The following is a 21,494-nucleotide window of genomic DNA, read 5'->3' as shown; positions in this document are numbered from 1 at the left end:
GTATCATTTTGTTGTTGCTTTGTTTTACTTTATTTTGTTTCATTTCTGGAATGCGGAAGGCTGATACCTTTGTGCCTATTGACCTTGTATCCTGTATTTTGGGTATTTGCTGTTGACACTGGATCTTGTTGAAGTCAGTCATTTGGCTGCCGCAGAGGAAGAAACCAAGGCTACAGCTGGCCTGGCAGTGGATGTGACTGCTTCAAGTTTTTTTGTTTTTGTTTTTGTTTTTGTTTTTGTTTTTTCCCACTCTTACCCAGCATTTCTTTATTAGGACACTGGCCCAGCTCTGCTGCAGAGGGGGAAGGGGAGGCCAGGGTCCTCCGGCAGCCGCCTCTGGGCGCAAGCCAAGGGCAGTCTATAGTGGGCGTCCTTCTCAGGAGCAGCTGGTCCTCTGAACCTTCTTGATTTCCTCGGCCAGAGCCTCCTCCAGGGTCCGGTAGGCCGTGCCCAGGTGGTCGCTGATGATGACCAGATGGAACAGGCCCTGTTCCTTGCTGCTCTCCAGGTCCACCCGAGCGGAGGCCAGACGCTTGGCCAAGCTCTCCTCTGTCTCCGGGTTGCGCTGCCGCAGCCGCTGCTCCAGGACTTCCAGCGAGGGCGGCTGCACGAAGATGTAGATGGGCCGCAGGTCCGTCTTCCTGATGTCATGCACGCCCTGCAGGTCGACGTCCAGCACGCAGATGCGGTTCCTGGCCTGAACGGCCTGCACAGCTGCTTTGCTAATCCCATCCAGGTTCCCCGAGAACTCCGCGTGCTCAATGAAGTCGCCTTCAGCCATGTCCCGCTGCATCACCTCCCCGGTCACGAAGTAGTAATCTTTGCCATTCTCTTCTCCAGGCCGCGGGTCCCGCGTGGTATGGGACACGCTGAACCCGAAGACACTGCAGTGCTCCTGCAGGAGTTCTCTTGAACAGGGTGCTCTTCCTGGCCCCTGAGAGTCCACTCAGCTGGACAGGCCAAGGTCCTGACATCCCTGAATGAACGAAGGGGGCTCCCTCTCACTGTTCTCTAAACAGCTCCAGTTACATCAAGGGAGGGAGGGCACATTTGCTATGACCAACTTCCTACTCCCAGTCCACCAGAGAAAGCAGAATGTGAGCAACATGTGAGAATATAGGGCATGCTGCGTGTTGACACATCTGTCACGATGGGCATTCTAGAACCATGAGGCATTTGAGGGGACAGATACTAAATGGTCATCTGGGTCAATATTGGCTGAACAAGAACATCTGCACGTGCTCACAATTGCAGATTTGTTTCACCTCTCCATTTTGGTGACCAATAATCCTACTATAAATGTATTTAGTTTTTTGCAGTTCACAGTATATTAATATGTTGGAGTACTACGTAAATTTTCCTTAGTCAAAACAGCATCTATTACCTTGGTTTAAAAATAATTTTCTAAATTTATTAATTCTAGGAGTACTTTTGTGTAGTCCTTGGAATTTTCTAGATAAGCAATTGTGTCATCTGCAAACGCAGAAAGCTGTATTTCTTCCTTTTCAATATATTTGCCTTGTAGTTCTTTTTCTTGCCTTCTTGCACTGGCTAAGACTTCTAGTACAAGGCTGAATCGAAGTTGTGAGAGTGGACATCCTTGCCTTGTACACAATCTCAGGGATAAAGCACTCAGTCTCTCACCATTAAGGATGATTTTGGGGGCACCTGGGTGGCTCAGTCAATTAAGTGTCCAGCTCTTGATTTTGGCTGAGGTCATGATCTCAGGGTCATGAGATCGCTTCCCACATCTAGCTTCATGCTCTGTGTGGAGCCTACTTAAGATTCTCTCTGTATCTCTCTTTCTCTCCCTCCCTCCCTCCCCCCACACTCTCCTTCCCTCTTAAAAAAATGATTTTCGTGATAATCTTTTATTTCATTGTTCAGATGTTCCTTTTTTTGGTTTCTGTTATCCAGCCCTGTCCTACACCAAGAGTTGAACATATCCTCACTTGTCATCTTGTGAGCCCCTCTACTAGAGATCTTATGATCTTATATTGTGATTTTTCACAATTTCTGCCTCAGAAGACAGGTAGTTCTTGAGATGCAAAGCCCATGTGGTTTCCAGGTCTCTCCAGGTCCTTTTAACATTCAAAAACACATTCACTGAATAAGTCTTGTAACTAACTAAGAAAAAAGGACAGGAGGAAAGGATGTATGAAGAAGGATTGAGAAAGTGTAGATGGCACCACCATCAAAAGTTTCCCAAGCCAGGAAACTGTCTTTATTTTTAATACCACCCATCCAAACTTGCTGTTGGAAGTTCTATTTTGTCTGCTGGTCCATTTACAGATCTGCCTTCCTACTTATGCTGCAAAATTCTGGCTGCCATCATCTCTAACCAGTTAAACCATGGTAGCCTTCTTACTGGGCATCCAACTTCTAGTCTGAGGTGCTCAACAGCCTTAGAAGGATCTTTATAAACATAAATCTTGTTGTTTTACTCTTTTATTGAAATTCACTTATCTGCTTCCTTTGGGTCTCACAATAAAGACTAAACATCCTTCTGTGGCTCCCGAGGCCATTTGTGGTCTTTCTATCCTAATATCCATCTCCATCTCCCTGACTCCCTGTGCACTTTATGCTCAAGTCATTCAGAAATACTTTCTGTGTTAGTTTCCCACAGCTTCTGTAATGAATTGCCACAAACAGTGTGGCTTAAAACAACAGAAATTCATTATCTCGTTTCAGGAGGCCAGAAGTCTGAAATCAAAGTGTCAGCAGCATTGGCTCTGAGGGACAACCTGTTCCAGGATTCTCTCCTAAGCGTGGTGTTTGCTGGTCATGCTTAACTTTCCTTGGTTTGTAGCTGCACCTCTCCAATCTCTGCTCACATTTTCCCATGCCTCCCTCACTCTGTGTCTGTGGGTCCCCATAGCCCTCTCTCCATAGAAGGACACCAGTCACTGAATTTAGGGTTCACCCTAACATAGCATGACCTTGTCATAACTAATTACATCTGTAGAGGCCCTATTTCCAAATATGGTAACATTCTGAGTTGCTGAGTAGACATGAATTTTGGAAGTACTACTTTAACCACTGTATGTTCTTCTCAACAAATAGATTGGGTTCACTCTGCCTTCAGGTTATTTCCATTAGTTCTCCCTTCTCACTCCACTTGGCCTTCAGCTTTTCTTCACTTTTAATTGTCTGTTTTAGAGAGACTTTACCTGCTTTGATGTTTAATTTTATGTGTCATTCTCACTGTGCCACGAAGTATCCAAATATTTGGTCAAACAATATTTTGGGTCAGTCTTTGAGGGTCTTTCTGGTTGAAGTTAACATTTGAATTGGTAGGCTGAGTAAAGCAGATTGTCCTCCCTAGTGTGGACCTCATCTAATTAGTTGAAGGTCTGAATAGAGGAAAAATACTAACCCTCCCTCTAGTAGGAGGGAGTTCCTCTTGCCTAACGCCTTCACCTGAGACATAAATATTTTTCCTGTCTTCACGCTTGAATTGAAACATTAGTTCTTGGAACTATCCCATCAACACATCTATGTCTCCAGCTTGCCAACTGTAGCTCTTGTGACTTATCAGCCTTCATAATTAAGTGAGCCAATTCTTTATGATATAGTTGATATAAATGATATAGATAGATAGATAAATAGATAGATGCATGATATCATAGTCATTGCTAGATATTCAATTCCTAGTATATTCAATATACGTTGAATAAAGGTTTCCCTTTCAAGATAACTGGTTGAATATCTTCTTCCATTCCACCTCTCTAAAAATGAATAAAAGATAAAAAGTGATTTATAAAATTGTATAAAAACAGTAATGGTTGTAAGTTCTGTTGGTCATAATGGACTAGGTAATTTTCTGATCAATACTCTAGAAAAGTTTTCTAAAAACTGGATAAAATATTTTTTAAACATCTTCCTGAGACCCTGTCTCTGGAAAGATGGTACAGATGTAATCTTCCAGATTTTTCCCACTAAGTACAACTAAACACTCTGGATATTTTATGTTAACAAACATAAGATTCTGAAAGGTGGAGAGAAGACCAGATGTGTTAGGAATATCAGGACTAAGAAAACAATATGATTATGAATTTGCTGGAATTTCTTTATGTTGTATATCAAAGGCTAGGAGATCATGAAGCTAGCAACCCAGAAACACCAAAGGGTTTTGGTGAAAAAATACAAAGGGTGAAAAAAGAAAAAAAAATTACAATAAAAGTCTTCTCTCTAGCCAAAGGTTCAGGAAAGAATGAGCCAGCAAGATAGAAAACTTTAAGGCAAAATCACTCAGTTCTAGACACATATAACAGAAGAGACTGTAGCCTCACCACATCTACACCAGTAAAGGCTGAGGGGGAAGTCTAGACTTCCATTCTCACCAGGCTGTAATGAGGTGCTAAATTTTCCTTCCCAACACCAGCCTGGTTGGTGTTCGAAGGACAGAGTAGGTTGGAACTTCCATCTCCAGGGAATAATGAGTGCCTTACCCCTTGTGGGGTCAATGGGGAGCATGTGGAGAGCCTGGATTTCCACTCGCATCTGGTGGTGATGAGGTCTTCACCCACTCTGAGGTGCCTGAGAGGAGACTTAGTGGAGAGTCAGAATTTTCATCAACACCTAGGCATAAGGTCACTCCCCACTGGTGTCAGTGGGGGCCACATCAGGAATAGTGAAAAGGTACTCATCCCTACCAACCAGGATGATTTCAGTGGAGGCTACTGACCCAATGAACCTGCAGTGATGAAAAGTCTCTTCCCTACTTGACTATTACCAGAGGCCAAGTAAGGGACCTGGACTTAGAGCCACTAACTGCAGCAAGGCAAATCCTTGTCATTCCCCTACCAAAGGCATGTCAATCGAATCCATCTAAAAGCGAGGGTTTATTTTTTATATATTTTATTTATTTATCTGAAAGAAACAGAGATAATGACAGCATGAGCACGGAGGAGAGGGAGAAGCAGGTTCCCCACTGAGCAGGGAGCATGATACAGGACTCCAACTCAGGACCCTGGAATCATGACCCGAGCCAAAGGCACATGCTTAACTGACTGAGCCACCCAGGCACCCAATAGGGTTTAGATAAGACCTAGACTCTCATAATACACTACCCAAAATGACCAGTTTTCATTTAAATAAGATTAGTTGTACCAATATTCAAGAAAATAAAAATCTGAGTGAAAGAAAGGACAATCAACACGTGCTAACACTTAGATAATGCAGAAGTTAAGATTACCTGACAAATACTTTAAAGCAGGCATTATTATGTTTCCAGTTACAAATGTTCTTGAAACCAAAGAAAGAAGCAGGAAATAGAATGGCTCAGTGAAGGAATAGAATATATAAAGGAGAACCAAATGAAAATTTTAGAAAACAAAATACAATAATAAAAATAAGAAAAATAAAACTTATTAGGCAGTCTCAACACCATGTAGAAGTGAACAGAAAAAAAGAATCAATGAACTTGAATATGAATCATGGATATTACCCATTCTGAATAACAGAGAGAAAATACGCTATTAAAAAGGCAATAGAAACCTCACAGAGTTGTGGGACCATAACAAAAATCTAATATTTATGTCGTCACAGTACTGAGAAAAAAAGGAGAAAAATAGTGGAACTGAAAAATAATTCAAAGAATTATGGATAAAAATTTTCAAAAGTTGGTAGAAGGGGCATTTAGGTAGCTCCGTCGGTTGAGCCTCTGCCTTTGGCTCAGGTCATAATCCCAAGGATCTTGGAATCAAACCCCTGTCAGGGGTCCTTGCTCAGTGGGGAACCTGCTTCTCCCTCTCCCCCTGCAGCTCCCCCTGCTTGTGCGCTCTCTCTCTTTCTCTCTCTCAATCTCTCTTTCAAATGAATGAATAAAATTTCTGAAAAAAAAAACTTGGTAGAAGATATAAGTTCGCAGATTCAAGAAGCTGAAAGAACCTCTAACTAAAAACTCAAAAAAAAAAAAATGCACATCAAGATACATCATAGTCAGTCTTCTGAAAACTTAAGACAAAGGATAAAATCTTAAAAGCAACCAGAGAGGGCGCCCGGGTGGCTCAGTGGGTTAAGCCGCTGCCTTCAGCTCAGGTCATGATCTCGGGGTCCTCGGATCGAGCCCCGCATCGGGCTCTCTGCTCAGCGGGGAGCCTGCTTCCCCCTCTCTCTCTGCCTGCCTCTCTGCCTACTTGTGATCTCTCTGTCAAATAAATAAATAAAATCTTTTAAAAAAAAATGCAACCAGAGAGAAACAACACATTACCTAGAAGGGGGGGAAAGAATTTGAATGACTAGAGGTTTTTCATCAGAAACATTAGAAACCAGAAGGAAGTGGTGCAATATTTTTCAAGTGAAAAAAGGTAGTTAATCTATATTTCTATACCTAGTGAAAATTTTTAGAAGTGAGAGATAAAACAATCTCAGATAAAGAAAATTTAAGGGAATTTTTCAAAAGCACACTTTCCCTAAAAGGATGACTAAAATATGTTCTCTAAACAGAAAGAAAATGTTAAAGAATCTTAGGACATCAAAAAGAAGGAACAGTGGAAAGAGTTAAAAAAAAGGGGGGGTAAATACATATACTTTCTTTTTCCTATTGAGTTTCTAAATTACGTTTGAAAGGAGAAGCAAAAATTATGCCATTCTCTGTAACACTGTCTTAAATGGTTTCAAATGTATGTAGAGAAAAGATTTAAAATAATTGTATATAAATGATAGAGGGTAAGGGGATGTAAAAAAAAAAAAAGAAAAAGAAAAGAAAATGTTAAGTGACTATATTCACTCCAACTGGCACCCTGGTATGGGATATTAACAGTTGAGAAGGCTGGCTGGGAGGGTGTATAGAAGAAATCTCTGTACTTTCCCCTCAATTTTGCTATGACCCTAAAACTGTTCTGAAAATAGTCTATATTTTATAGGGCTACCCTACAACCCAATAATTGCACTACTAGGTATTTACCCCAAAGATACAAGTGTAGTGATCTGAAGGGCACCTGCACCCCAATGTTTATAGCAACAATGTCCATACTTACAATTTACATCAATATGGAAAGAACTAGAGGGTATTAAGCAGAGCGAAATGAGTCAAACAGAAAAAGATAATTATCATATGATTTTACTCACATGTGGAATATAAGAAACAGTGCAGAGGAACATAGGGGAAGGGAAGAAAAACTGAATGGGAAAACATCAGAGAGGAAGAAAAACCACAAGAGACTCAACCGTAGGAAACAAACCGAGGGTTGCGGAAAAGGAGGTGGTTGGGAGGATGGGGTAATTGGGTGATGGGCGATAAGGAGGGCATGTGATGTGATGAGTATTGGGTGTTACATGCAACTGATAAATTATTGAACATTAGGACATCTGAAACTAATGATGTACTTACTGTATGTCACCTAATTGAATTTAAATTAAAAATTTTTTTAAAATAGTCTATTTTTTAAAAGGTTGCATTTTCCAGATGGATAGCTGCATACCACACACCGAAGATACGTTGACCTATCCTAGTGAGAGTACCACATCAGTCCCAGCTGCGACAAGAGCTACCTTAAGTGCCTTAAGTCAGTAGTCAGCTGACTGACTGATACATCCAAAGCACCAGCATCTAACCAGCCAATTTTGTGGTTCCCTGTAGTCACCATTCCCCCACGTTTCCCAAACACCAGAGTTATAGCACACACCAACACATCCTTTTCCAACTGTACCTTGTTTCAGTTCGCCCCAGGTGAATCACAGCCTTCAACACACCATCCACTCCCAGTGATGGGATCCACCCTCAGAATCCTATTCTTAGAATTCTGCATCCCGGGACCACTGCCATGCCGACTAGCTTTGGTGGCATTCTCCAGGAGCAGACTCCGGGGGGACAGTTTCTGTGCAAGAGGTTTGTGAATTTAAAAAAAAAAAAAATGCTGCCAGAAGCCAAGGTGGAGAAGCAGGGCAGGGAACAGGATGGGCTGAGCAAGGGTAAGATTTCAGGCCAAGACCCACAGAAAGCAGTTTCAGATTTGATCCCACAAGGGTGATAGTTATTACCTGGCCAAACTTGAATTCAGCTTCTCTGACTCCTCTGCCCAGCTAGACCCCACTTTTGTATTTCCACATCCATCTTTGCTCAACCAATTTTAGCAAGAATCCTACTGAGTGGCTTAGTCAGAATTCCCTACCCTTGATACCTGACCTCCTCAGTTCGTGGTTGTGTCCTTCATTCTCCATCACATCTCCCAAGTGATATCTGATTAGCCTGAATCCTGTCTTCAGCAAGAATCCTGTCATTTAGGGGGCGCGTGGGTGGCTCAGTGGGTTAAAGCCTCTGCCTTCAGCTCAGGTCATGATCCCAGGGTCCTGGGATCGAGCCCCGCATCGGGCTCTCTGCTCAGTGGGGAGCCTGCTTCCCTTCCTCTCTCTCTCTGCCTGCCTCTCTGTCTACTTGTGATCTCTCTGTCAAATAAATAAATAAAAATCTTTAAAAAAAAAAAAGAATCCTGTCTTTTAGCCAGAATGCTCTTTACCTTTGATTTTTTTTTTTCTTAGCAATTCTCCATCCAGTGACCCCCCCCCACCCCAACCGTGCTCCTTGGCTATAAATTCCCACTTTTCCTCATGTTTGGAGTTGAGCCCCACCTCTCCCCCCAGTTGCAAAACCCCATTGGTCACTATACCTATCACGACAGCCCCCTGAATAGTCTGCCTTACCATTTTGAGAAGTGTCATGAATATTTTTTTCTTTAACAAAGGAAACTGGAGTATACATTATGTCTCAAAGGAATCCTGGGTGGAGATGTTTGCTGGGCTTTCATACTCCTACACCTGTCAGCCCTCGGCTAAAGGCCACCATGGGGGATGTCCTTTGGAATAGGAACAGGGCACCTGGGTGGCTCAGTTGGTTGGAATAGGAACAGAGTAGAAGCGGAAGGGGAAGTCTCCTAAAGGAGCATGTGGGGGTCTGCCGTTAAGGAAGAGGCGTGGCGTTCTTCAAAGGGATCTCAGTGGGATGAAGCAGCAATGGACTGGCCTCATTTATGCTATCTGGACCACAGGGGTCAACCTCTGCAACCCCTCTGATCAATACCCTCATGTCTGATCCAATCCTGGACCCCTCAAAGGCAGAATTTATCCTCTCCTTGTATTTTCCCCCAATGCCTACTTGGGTAAATGATCCATAGCAGGCTGAGGGGATAAGAAAATATTTGCACTCATCTCTCCACAAAGAATAGGTCTCTTACCTAGTATCTCTTACTGTGAAAAAAAAAAAAAATTCCTTTGATATTAGTCCTGAGGAAGGGCTTCAAGTGCATCACATTCGGGTCATCTCAGGGCAGAAATAGTATATGGTGGGGCAGAAGGAGCTGAGAAATGAAGCTTTATTAGAGAATTTGAGAAATGTCCCAAAGCAGAGAAGTCATCCAAACACCCCCATTCACATACTCTCTTCAGCTTTATCTCTAAATATTACAGCATAGGATTATTTCTTACTTCAACTTCTACAGTTTTTACTTTTTTTTTTTTTAGATTTTTTTTATTTATTTATTTGACAGAGAGAGATCACAAGTAGGCAGAGAGGCAGGCAGAGAGAGAGGGGGAAGCAGGCTCCCTGCCGAGCAGAGAGCCTGATGCGGGGCTCGATCCCAGGACCCTGAGATCATGACCTGGGCTGAAGGCAGAGGCTTAACCCACTGAGCCACCCAGGCGCCCCAACAGTTTTTACTTCTTATTGCTTTTCTTATAACCTGCTAAGTACATGCTGTGTGCCAGGAACTGGGTTAAATTGACTTGAATTATTCAGTAGAACCCTGTAAATGAGGTAATATTGCCTTCAACAAGGGAGAAAAGCTGAGACCTTCAGGTCAGGGGCTTACTGGTAATGGGTCAGAACGAGTACAGGCAGAAGGGGTCAGCCCATGGCCGAAACTCTGCCCTCCACTGTCCTCAACTTGTCAAGCTTTCCTGCTCTTGTGATCTTGAGCTTTGATTTGCCCTCCTCCAGGAGCCTAACCGCAGACTCAGTTCTACCTCCACTGTAGACAGCTGAAACCCCTCTGCCTCCAGGAAGCCTTCCTGGGGTCCAGTCAGAGATACTTCCGTCTTCTTCTGGACAAGGCTGGCACTCCCTGCAGTGGTTGAAGGTGCCCTACCTCCCCTGCTGGTTACTAGGCATTGAAAGGCGGCGCTCTCTGTGTATTTCCTACTCCTCAGAGAGTGCAGCACAGAGCTGGGTATGTAGTAAGTCTGCAGTACAGACGCCCAGCTGGAATAAAGAGCTAATGCTCAGTGTTTGCATGTTAAGAGGCATGTGGTCTAATCCTCCACTTCCAAATGCTTATGCATGATTTGGAACAGTGTGCTGTCGAAAGGATTTTTTGGGGGGATGGGGTGGGTGCAAGGGGTCTTAACATATCTAAAAGCTAGAAGACACCTATGATATCCAAAATCATTTCATTATTAAAAGTCAAGAAAATTAGCATCTCCATAGCTAGAACACTTTTATATCCACATTTTTGTCTCTTCAGCAAGCCATCTGCTTGCATAATTTCATTTCTATTCTACAGACACCCACAGGCAGCCCTCCCCTGGAATCAAACTCCTGGCTTGTCCTGTCCTAATTCTCAGGAAAGATCAAATGAAAAGCCTGCAGTTCTCCCTCAGTTAATCCTCAGGACCACTTTGAGGCTTGTTTTATTATCTAAAGCCAGATGCTTAAGGAAAACTTGTGACCTGCTTGCTGTGAAGGAGCTGGTACAGATGGGTTGTGATCTCTGATTCCCGACCACTCAGCTCTACTGCCTTCTGCAGACACCACCTCGCTCTGCTCTCCGAGCCTTTACCTGTGTATATGGATCCTTTGCCACCTCCTCATACACCCCACACTTTCTTCTCTCACTGGGTTACTGTGACAGAATCTCTGAGCCCTGGAAATTCCTCTCAGAAAGTTGCTATAGAAACTCCCGATGGGGGTGTTCAGTAGGATGCAGTGTGAATCCTCCCAGCTGATGCAAGGAGCCTTAGAGCTGTGTGCGTGGCAGCTCCAAATCAAGCCCCCAGCATTTCTCATCCGACATGTGTTGTCCCAGAGGGTGGAGGAGGAAGCCACCCCGCTCCTTTTCTGTTTAACTCCAGCATTGAAAAGAGAACCTTAACTCCTCTGAGCTTGGCAAGGTAGAAAGTTCCTTGTGCCGCAACACCTCAGCTCCAAGTTAGGGAAACTGAGGCCGAGTGGTCCCCAGCTGTTCTGGGTGCCAGGGATTGCCAATAGTCAAAGATGAGTAACAGGCCAACTCTGATGGAGTGCCAACATGTCACATTCTCTCTACTGGCAAGGTGGTGTATAGGGGAGGAGCCTGCCCCTAGCTGGGTCTGAATGATAACCTCCTACTCCTGCATCTCCTCAAAGAGTCCCGGTTCTTGCCCTAAAGCATTAGGCTCCACCAACTCCAGAATCATTGAAGGTTTGCTGCAGCCAGTGGAAGACCAGCAGCTTCTTCATGGCTATTTCCAGAGAAAGTCAGTGGATCTTGCTGGTCAGAGTAGTTCAGTCTAATAGAAAGAACCTTGACTGTGGAAACAAATGGCCTGAGCTCAAAGCCTAGATTGACCATATTATAGTTGTTCCCTCAGTTTTTCCATCTGTCATAGAGTCATAATGATTTATAAGGTGGCCTTATAACTCGGTGATGTGTACATATGTTCCTCAACCACGTTGTTCCAGAGAAGTTACGCCTGACTGTGGTCAGGGACCCCTGAGAGCAAAGGAAGCAAAGGTATTCTGGTGGACACATAGCTGCACGGCAAACTCAGAACCAGCAGGTAAACCAAGGAGATCTACACCTCAGAAGTGACCCAGGGTGGGCAGGGCCAGAGGCTGCCAGACAGGCATTCAGGGCCCTTGATCCCACATGTTGACAAATGACTGGATTTTCACAGGGTTGCCTGTGAGATTTTCTCTTTTCACATAGTTCTTAAAATAAATCTCACTGGAGGGAGGGTTTCACAGAAGAGAAGTGACAGATATATCTTGTTCTACATAAGATGACTAATAGCCCACAAATGTTCCCAAGAAACATAAGCTGGAGAATGTCAGAGACACAAAAGGCTTCAGAGACATGAGGCCTTTTGGCCCGTATGAGGAATAGGAGAAGGAGAGCAAGTGTGGCTTTTCCAACAAGCCAAAAGTCCATTTATCTTAACAGATATCAAGTACCTACTATGTGTGAGACTTTGTGATAGAAATAAGGCAATCTCAGACATACAAATAAAAGATGGTCCTCTGTTCCATGGGCATTATAGTATAGTTAGGGAGGGTAAGACACAAGCAAATATAATACTGGGCAGAGTAGTAAGAAATACCAAAAAAGTTGTATAAGCTATGGCTCCTGGAACCAGGATTGAGTTAATTACTTAACTTTGAGGGTGAGGAAAGGAGCAGAGTAAGATACATCTGAAGGAGCTTCATCAGAATTATGGCTTCCTGAGACAGACCACAACAAATCAGTAGAATATTTATAAGAATCCTGTCTTTAAAAAAAAAAAAAAAGACAAATACAAGTCAAATTTTAAGGAAAAAAAGGCCTATCTGAATATTAGTTAAAATAGTGAAAACTGAGGTTAAGAGAGAAATTTTAAAAACAATATGTTATGGAAGATTAGGCAGTCATGTTTTCAAAAAATATTTACTGATATCAAGAAAGGTATCAGACAAAATTGTAAAGGGCCCTGACTAGCCTCCTATCTCTAACTAGTGTGGTACTCAAAGGAGAAAAAGGAATGCCTGGCTGAGCTCCAGCAGACTTGCAGAGATCTTGAACATTCTGTGTAGTCCTCTAACTTAAACTCAGAACCATTAGCCCAACTAGACCAAGATGTTTAAGCACAAACTCTGGCTAATCCGTAGATAATCACTAAATGATGCTGATTCAGGGGCATTAGCTGGGAAGCCTGGCTTAAACAAACAAACACACACACACACACACACACTTTTTTTTTTGAGCAGGACTTCTTCAGCTTCATACCATTGTGGGGGAGACCAACCTAGAGAGTTAGTCTGGACAAATCAGTAAACAAGTTAAAAAAAAAAAAAAAAAGTAAAAGACAGGAAAACCAGCAATTCTGGGAAGAGAAGATGGAAACAGGATCCAGTGTTGTTACATCTAAATTGTTCAGTTTCCAGTGACCATAACAACGACAACCCAGGAGACAGGCAAAGAAACAGGGAAGCATTCAATATACAGGAGGGAAAGTCAGTACAAACTGCCACTTTCAGGGTCCAGATGTTGGACTCAGCAGACAAAGACACCAAAGCAATCATTTACAAACATGTTCAAAGAATAAAGGAAGCTATGTTTAAGAATACAGGAAAAGTATGGTGGCTTATCAAGTAGAGAATAGAAATAAAGATACAGAATTTACATTAAAAAAGAATCTAATAGAAATTTCGGAGTTGAAAAGTATAGTCATTGAAACAGAAAAATTTTACTAGAGGGATTCAACAGCACATTTGAGCTGACAGAAGCAATAAGAAGCAAACCAGAAGATATGGCACTAGAGAACATCCAAACTCAGGAACAGAGAGCATTAAAACAAACAAATTGAACAAAGACTCAAAGAAGAGGCTCAAAGGGACCTAAAAATTATTTGAAAAAACAATAACAACAATAACCAAAAAATCCCAAATTTGATTCAAAGAAAACAATCTACACATCTAAGTTCAACAAATTTGAAGTAAGATAAACTGAAAAAATACACACCTAGACAAATGATCATCAAATTGTTGAAAGAGCAAATCTTCACAGCAGCAAGAAAAAAAATGGTTCAAGTACAGGGAAACCACAATTAGTTAATATCTTATTCTAAGATATTATGAGAATTCTCATAAGAAAAAAATGGAGTCTAGAAAGCAGTGGGATGACACACTCAAGAGGCTGAAAGAAAAAAAAGTCAACCAAATAGTCTGTATTCAATAAACCTACCCTTCAGAAACAAATATGAATTAAATACATTCCCAGATAAACAAAGAATGACAGAAGTCATTGCTAGAAGATCTTCCTTAGAAATACTAAAACAGTCCTTTGGGCTGAAAAATAAATGATACCAGACAGTGACTTGGATCCATATGAAGAAATAAAGTGGACTGGTATAGGTAATTATATAAGGAAATATAGATGACAGTATATTTTGTCCTTTTTTCTTCTCAACTCATTTAAAACACATTTGCATAAAAATAATTGTAATTCTATATTGATTGTTGAATTTTAACATATAATATAAATGGTGATAATAGCACAAAGAAGAAGGGAGAAAACAGCCTTATTGGATATCTATATTTTACTTAAATGACATTAGCATTGATCTAAAGTTGGTTGTGAAAAATAAAGACACATAATGTAATCACCAGAAAAAAACACTGATAAAATAACACTGAAAATATACTGAAGACAACAGTTATATAACAAAGTAATTAAAACAGTGAAATAGAAAGTTTCTACTTGCTGCCAAAAATATACAGTAAAGAAACACAGGAAATAAAAAGATATGAGAAATAAAAATTAAATAGCAAAATGACAGATATAAATCCAATCATATCAATAACTACATTAAATATAAGTGGATTGAACACTCCAATCAAGTTAAAGATTTTTAGATTGGGTAAAAAGAAATGAAGATCTAAAATACAGCTTTGAGGGCGCCTGGGTGGCTCAGTGGGTTAAGCCTCTGCCTTCGGCTTGGGTCATGATCTCGGGGTCCTGGGATTGAGTCCCTCATCGGGCTCTCTGCTCAGCAGGGAGCCTGCTTCCTCCTCTCTCTCTGCCTGCCTCTCTGCCTACTTGTGTTCTCTCTCTCTGTCAAATAAATAAATAAAATCTTTAAAATAAAATAAAATACAGTTTTGATCCAAAGATGCACATAAGTTAAAGACAAAAGAATAGAAAAAGCTGCTATGCAGATAGTAGCCATAGATGAGCTGGAGTGGCTATATTAATATCAGAAAAAATAAAACTGTGGCATATCAAAATTTATGGACAGAGCTAACACAGTGCTTACAGGAAAATATATAGCTTTATACTAGTGTATTAGAAAAGAAGAAAGATCTAAGTTGATTTTCTAAACTTCCACATTTAAAAACCAAAAAAAAGAAGAAAACTGAACCTAAAAGAAGAGGAAAAAAAGAAATAATAAAAATTAGACAGGAAACCAATTAAATAGACAAAAGGAAAACAATAGAGAATATCAATGAACTGAAAGTCAGTTCTTCAAAAAGATTAACAATATTGCTAACCCTTTAATTGATCAAGAAACAGGGAATTATGAAAACCATAGTAAGAGAGGGGAGACTTCAGTGGTGAATTTACGGAATTGAAAAGGAAATTATTATTACTATTATTATTATGATAAATCATTATAATGGAATATTATCAACAATGTTATGCCAACAAATTAGACAACTTAGATGACCTGAATAAATTTGAGACCAACTCAAAAAGAATTTGAAAATGTAAATAGATCCATAACAAGTTAAAAAAAAAAAAAAACAATGAATTCTTACAATTTAAAAATCTTCCCAGGAAAAAAAATGATGAATCTTTCCAGATTCCTGGTTTATTATTAGTCCACTGGGACTCTTGGCTTGACACCTTCATGGCTTTTGCTTCCTCTTTCTCTGTGCTTTCCTCTTGTGCTTTTCTTTTGTACTTTTCTTTTTTTCCTTGTGATTATTCTCTTCTTATAGCTTTGTTTTGAAAACTTAGCTCAATAATGGTCAATATTTCTTCTTTTCTAATGGATGCACTTGGAGTTACATTTTCCTCTAATTACCATTTTAGCAGCATTACTCATATCTTGATACATACTCATTCTTTATCATTTACTCATAAATATTTCATCATTTCCATTGTGATTTCCTTATCCCTTGAATTATTCAGCAAAGCATTTTTTTCATTTCCAAAGAAATATGGCTTTTTTGCTACATTTTATCATTGATTTTCATTTTGAATACTTATTAGATACAATTATCTATATTAAAGAGACTACTTAGTATTCACTGAGATTGGCTGTGTGGTCTAGTATCTTCCAGCGTTGCTAAAATTTCAGACTTCCCTTGGGTTCAAGGTTCTAGATATGCTCATTAAGTCAAACTTGCTAATTAATGTTATTCAAGTATTCTTTACCCTTACTAATTTTTGGTCTGGTTGTCTTATTGAAATTTCCCTTTATACATGTGATTATATCATTTTTGTTATAATTCTGTAATACATATTTACTTTATTAATTTTCAGTTTGAATAATTTAAGTACATCTGAATATTGTTCTTGCATTTGTGACCCATTTATTGTTCCTAATCTGTGACCTATTCATATCCTTTGTGAGTTTTAATATTGGTTTTTTGGGTTTTTTTCATTGACTCGTAGAATGATTAAGGAAACTAATTATTTGTCTATATAATCATTTGGTTATTATTAGTGTATCAGATGCAAATATATTTCCCAGTCTGACATTTCTCTTTGGGTTTGGTCATACATATTACAGAGTATAGAAATCAGCTTGCCAACTTTCACTAAGTAAGGAAACTTGTTGGAATTTTTATTGGAATTGGATTGCAATAGTAAGTCCTCTCATCTGTGCACATGGTATGTCCTTTCATATTTTAAATAAAATGGACAAGGAGATTATAAATAAAAGAGCAGAAATCAGTAAAATAAAAATGCAAACCTATAATACAGGAAATTAGCTTGTTCTTTGAAAAGACTTACAACACTGGTTAAGTTCTGATAAGACTAATTATAATAAAAAGAATGGACAAAAATAATCAGAACCTAATAATGGGAGTAAGCAACTTCCTGTCCCCTTCCACACCAGAGGCAAATTTAAATAAAATGAACAAGTCCCCCCAGAATGCATCCTACCACAATTGACATAGGATAAAAATATGAATAATACTGCAAAAAAACTTGTGTCTAGATTCATTAGCCTTCCAATGAAAACTGTACAGTTCTGAAGGGCTTCACCCACAAGTATTACCAAACCCTTGTGGAAAGAAATAACACCAATCTGACATGATCTCAGAGCATAAAAATTATGCTTCCATATAATTTTATGAGGCCAGCAAAATCTAGATATCAAAGCATTTCCAGTCCAAATTGGGGAAAATAACTAAAGGCCAATTTCACTTCTGTACCTAGCTAAATATTCTATAAAATACTAGAAATTTTGATCCTGCCAATGTACAAGAAAGTAGAACAAATCATGACCAAATTGGTTTATCCCAGGATTGCAAGGTTGCTCTTACACTCTTACAATGTATTTTACGACCACTGATTATATCAATAGTTACAAAGAAAACATCACAAAACATACCTAATGAAATTTTGAAAGTTCTCCTTTTAATGAAAGGAGCAAGAGGTACATTTTAGTTCATACTGGAGATTCCAACCTGTGCAATATGTTCAGAAAGAGAAATAAAGAAGGGTTAGAGAGGAACAGTGAAACTGCCATCACCTGTAGATGATAAAGCTATCATACAGAAAATCCTAGAAAATATGAAAATTCAAAGGAATAGATTGATAAATTGCACAAAAAATGTAAAATATTGGTTATACTTCTATTTGCCAACCATAAAAACTTAGACAATGAAATTTATACTAGCCTTCACATACACAAACAATAATCTGTTAAGAAGACGTAATAGAAGAGAATATACTTTTTACAATATAAAAAATAAAATATTAGGCATTAACCTAACAAAAAACAGTGTAAAACTTAAAGGAGGGAAGCTATTTAAAAAAAAACTCTCAAAGAACACAAAGGTTGACTTGAACAACTATAAATACATATAACATTGTTAAATAGGAAGAAATAAAACCAGAACACTGTCAAAACAAAATAAATATTTCCTTTTACTTTGATATATAACATAATAAAATGTAAATACATGATAAACTTTTAATTTGATATATAATATAATAAAATATAACACACATGATAATTATATATATATATTTATATATAATACAGCATAACAATATACATAATTATATATACATATTATTTATACATTATATGCAAATGAATATACAAGCAAGAGCAGCTCAGTTTTTCGTGAAAAAAATAGTAACAGTGGGATGGGAGTATTCCTACCTGATATAAAAACGTATTATAAAGCATCTATGACTAAAATAGTATGGCATTGGTATATCAACAAACAGTGGAACACCATAGAAAAATCCTGAAATGCACATACCTGTAAATGGAAATTGAATATTTAATAAAGGTCGTATCTAAGATCAGTGAGAAGAGGTGGCCTTTTCACTAAGCGACTTTGGGAAAATTATGTAGCCAGATTAAAAAAAGGAGACAGATCCATCACTCAAATTAGGATAAATTGTAAATGGATCAGAAACATGCATGTAAAAATTAAAACCATATAAGTTATAAAGTAAAAAAAACAAAACAAAACAAAACATGTGAAAGCTTTCATAACCTGAAAGTAGTGTGTTTTAAAGTATGACCCATAAGCAAAATAATAAAACTCTGGGCAAACTTGGGGAAACATTTGCAACTTAATCACAGGCAAAGGGTTAAGAGCTTAATATTAAAACATTCCAAAAAAAATGCTCTGATAATTGGAAGAAAAAGACAAACAACCCCATTGAAATATAGCCAAACGTTATGAAGAAACAATTCACAGTAAAAGAAATGCAAATGTTTCCTAAAAGATTAAAAAAAAAAAAGATTGCTCATGATTAAGAAATGCAAATTAAAACTATACTGGGATGCTATTTCTTACCTATCAGATTGGCAAATCCCAAGAGTCTAAGAATATACCCTATTGGTAAGAGTTTGGGAAAAGACACTCACAATCAGATAATGAGGGAATATAAAATGTTCCAGTGCCTAGGAGGAGAATCGGACAAAATCAAGAAAAAAATCTGTATCTCTTAGCCAGGAATCCAATGTCTAGGAATCTATTCCTAAAATATATTGGCAAAATATGTACTGACATATGCACAAGGTTATTTGTTGCAGAACTATTTATAACAGCAAAAGATTGCAAGCTACCAGAATGTCCATCAGTAAGGACCAACAGGACTGACCCTGATTGTATAGACTGACCCTGAGGGAAGAATTATTTCCTGTGATTCCAAACCATAATATTTTCATTGTATGTCCTTAGTGATACATAGTGATAGTGATTTTACAAAAGTAAAAGAACTATGAAAGAATATTATTCATTGGCATAAATTTTAATATTAATATTAGTATTATTTCAAAATGATTATATGTGTATATATATGTAGCATAATGAAGCAGAAACTTATTCTTATCATAGGATACCAAGATTTCTTTTTTTTTTTCACATTTAATTTTTTTATTTTTTCAGCATAACAGTATTCATTATTTTTGCACCACACCCAGTGCTCCATGCAATCCAGTGCCCTCTACAATACCCACCACCTGGTGCCCCCAACCTCCCACCCCCCACCCCTTCAAAATTCTGAGATCGTTTTTCAGAGTCCATAGTCTCTCATGGTTCACCTCCCCTTCCAATTTCCCTCAACTCCCTTCTCCTCTCCATCTCCCCTTGTCCTCCATGCTATTTGTTATGCTCCACAAATAAGTGAAACCATATGATAATTGACTCTCTCTGCTTGACTTATTTCACTCAGCATAATCTCTTCCAGATTTCTAATGTAAGTAAATGGTTAAGTAAAAATCCAATAGGCTTCAATTTGAATTGTAAATATTAATAAAAACCCATGTCTGTGTCTGTCATTTACCAAAAAAATTTCTTAATTCTGTCCACCAAAGGTTTAAAAGCCTGGACTACACAGTTGCAATGAGCACCTGTGGCACACAAATTGTGGTCTCTGTCATTTACCATAAAGACTGAGCCAGGAGTCTTCAGAGAAATTGCTGACAACAGGTCTGAAACAGAAAATATATAAGTATAAGCTGGACATTCTTTTTGTGCCGGAAAGCAAGTCAGCTATTGAAGACTGATAAATCCATGCCAAAGGAACACAGAAGCCAATCTGAGAGCCTAAGAGAGATAATTTGAACATCAAGGAGTAAAATAATGATAGTTATTTATGTTAGTATAAATATTAAATAATTATTTGGTAACTGACGAGGGAGCAGAAGGTTAGGTGAGGACAAATTCAAGCTGAAACCCGCAAATCCCCTCCAACCCCCCCCACCCACCCTCACCCTTCCCAGTTTGCATACCGTGCTTCCCAGGTGGGTATGTGTGACATTCCTCCCGCACTCCTGTCTGTCCTGAAACTAAGGGAACGAAAAAAACAAATGGTTCACTAGTAAAGATCACAGTCCAGCAAGACAGGAGTCTCCCTCAGTTTACAAATGTCTTAGTGATTTACAAGGAAAAAAACATTCTTATCAATCGTGTAACTTCCAGAGACCCATAGACTCCATTCCCTGAATCCGTAACATCACCAACCCATCCAGAGTGAAGTGGGAAACAAAGGCAGAAGGGCATATAAATTAAAAAAAAAAAAGAAAAGAAAAAAAAAAATGCCTAATAACCTGCAGCCCGCTGGCAAGGACTTGTGATAGGCAAAATACAAATAACATTCCTCTAGGAAATTCCCAACTATCTTAATGTTAATGCTTTACTAGAGAGAAAAACAACCTCACCTTGACAATGGCAAGGCCTCCAGTATCTTGTAGATCCTTTTTTGCAGACAAAAGTCCTTTTGAAAACCTCCCTTTTTCCTCACTCCCAACTCCCAAGTCTATAATCAGTCACTCCTCACAACCCCAGTGTAGTCTCTCTTTCTGCCCACAGACCTAGTCTTCATGCTTTAATAAAATCACCTTTTTGCTCCAAAAATGTCTTGAGAATTTCTTCTTGGCCATCAGCTCTGGACTTCACCTACATTCCAAACCTACATCAGTAATGACACTCAAAGTTTTAAAAATAACCGAACACCTCATCAGTCCCTCTTGGAAGTTGCTGGGACACCAACTCATAACCATGAAAAGGGATAAAGGAAAAGAATCAAACATTTAACCTGCCTTTCCTGCATGAATTGTATTTCAGCATAACCAAAAAGATGATGAAGGAAAGTTCTTACAGGAAAAAGCCAGCTAATATATGCAGGGGGAAAAAAAATAAGAGTTGCACAATTTTGCAACCTCTAATGAAATGATGGATCCTGTCTAAAAAAACACAGACTGGGTGGATTAGACAACATAAATTGTTTCATAGTTCTAGGGCCTTGGAGTTTCAGATCAAGGTGTCAGCAGAGTTGAATTCCTTTGAGGCATCTCTCTTTGGTTTGTAGAGAGCCATCTTCTTGCTGGTGTTCTCAAATGGGAGTAGGAAAGAGAAAGTATGTTCTGTTGTCTCTTTTTATAAGACCACAAATTCCAGTATAAAACCTCACCCTCATGACCTCAGCTAAACCTATTTATCTCCCAGAGGCCCCATTCACAGGACTTATCTTTAAAAGACTCTGAAATTATTGAGAGACATTAAAAAGAACAGAAATAGGGGCACCTTTTAGCTCATTTGGTTAGGTGTCTGCCTTCAGCTC

At 39.1% G+C, this 21,494-nt stretch overlaps 1 pseudogene; it reads right to left on the bottom strand.

The window, feature by feature from the left end:
• Positions 1 to 252: 252 nt before the first annotated feature.
• LOC125104803 (guanylate kinase-like) lies at positions 253 to 974 on the bottom strand (annotated as a pseudogene).
• Between the last annotated feature and the right edge of the window lie 20,520 nt (positions 975 to 21,494).

The sequence above is a fragment of the Lutra lutra genome, chromosome 7 (assembly GCF_902655055.1).
Source record: "Lutra lutra chromosome 7, mLutLut1.2, whole genome shotgun sequence".
In the NCBI taxonomy this organism is placed as follows: Eukaryota; Metazoa; Chordata; class Mammalia; order Carnivora; family Mustelidae; genus Lutra; species Lutra lutra.
This window is presented reverse-complemented; position numbering and strand designations above follow the sequence as displayed.